Source organism: Heliangelus exortis, chromosome 16 (assembly GCF_036169615.1).
Source record: "Heliangelus exortis chromosome 16, bHelExo1.hap1, whole genome shotgun sequence".
NCBI lineage: Eukaryota > Metazoa > Chordata > Aves > Apodiformes > Trochilidae > Heliangelus > Heliangelus exortis.
Window position 1 is genome coordinate 12,039,348 of NC_092437.1, and position 1,670 is coordinate 12,041,017.

A 1,670-nucleotide genomic window follows, 5' to 3' on the forward strand; every position below is an offset into this window, starting at 1 on the left:
AACAAGGCAGGCTTGTTCCAAGCCCTTGAAGTCAACAAGCAACACTCCTCCTGCCCTTCGGGACCAGGCTGCTGCTAAACATAGCTGAGAGCTCTTTCCATTCATAAATGTGACTTATGCCCTGGCCTCTGAGGAGCCTGTGGGCTCCAGACACCCCTGCATGGGATGCAGGCAGAAGCTGAAAAGCTCCAGCCCTTCCTTGAGGAGATTGGGGAGAAAATGGTTTTGGGGAGATACGAGGAACCCTGTGCTGAGGGATTATCTTGCATCTCCTCCTCAGTTCCATCAGGGCTTGGGTGGATTTGTTGGGAGGTGAGCACAGGGAATGGTGTGGGTAGTCTGAGTGGCTGCCACACAGGGAAAGCCCCTGCTGGCCCAGCACCTGTGTGAGATGTTTGGGCATTTGCCAGGAACAGGAGCAGTAAGGTCTCCTACCAACAGTGAGTGCACCAGGACTTGCTTCCTTTTGAACCCCCTTGTGAATCTTGCCGTGGTTACCTTTGCTCTGTCCTCCAGCCCTTTCCTCCACCACTCCTTTGCTGTTGGCATGCACTGTAATATTCTCCCCAAGTTTCTCCTCCAGCAGCTCCAGCTCCGGATGCACAGACATGGCTGCCAACAGCTTTTCACCCTCTCTGTGAGGTTCCTGTTTTGTGGAAGAAGGAACCTCAACCTCTGGAGTTCAGGGAGGTGGTCTCCTCCAGAAACCCTGGGTTAGGACCCCAGACACCCAAGTTCTTGAGCTCCCACAGGAGCTGGGGCTGTACAGGTGCTGCAGAGGGAGCAGGTCAAGGCCTTGTTGTTCATCTCCATGCTGGGTGGGACAAAGCTGGAGGTTCCCTGCAGCCCTGAACTCAGCACAGAGATATTCAGTGTGCTGGGGCAAGGCCAAGGATGGGCTGCATGCTGGGCTGTTGGTCTGGGCAGTGCCAGCATCCAGAACACTTTGGATGCCACAAAACACACAGGTAAGGTGGGAGATAACCCTGGGGCTGCTGTGGGTTGAGGGGCACCACTTATTCCCTGCTCCCCTGCCTGCTGGAGGTTAAACACCACAGTGGGTTTGGCCATTGGGTTGTTTCAAAACCCAGCTCAGAAGTGTCAAACCAGCAGGTTTTTCAGGCACACTAAGGGCCTTTTGATGCCATGGAGATCTGAAGACTAAATAAAGCTGTGAGACCCACCCACCCTGCATGAGGCTTGGGTCCAGCTCCAAGAAACCTGCTTCTTTTTATGGCATCTTCAGATCAGCAGTTTCCTGCTGATGCCAGCACTGCAATTTGTCTGTGTGTGTAAGTGTGCAAAACAATGGAGCTCAGCAGAGCCATGCTGCCAGGAAGGGGCTGGGTTTCACATTGAAGTGGGTTTTTTTCTCTCTTTTTTTCCCTTTCCCTTTTGAAATAACCGCATTTAGGCCTCTGATGAAAAACCAAAACATCTGGTACCGAGCATTCAGCTGCTGGAAATCAGCTCCTTGTTACTGAAAAAGCACAGAAGGGATGCAGGAATTCCTGCTCTGTATCAATAACACATAAGGTCACATTCATGCATCATCCCCATCCCTCCTGGCCTTTGAATATATGGACTGAGGATGTCAAGTGAGCTGTGATGTTCTCTGCCAGCCCAGGAGGTAAATCCTGAAGGTTAGTAAAGAAGCAGTTGAATCAGTA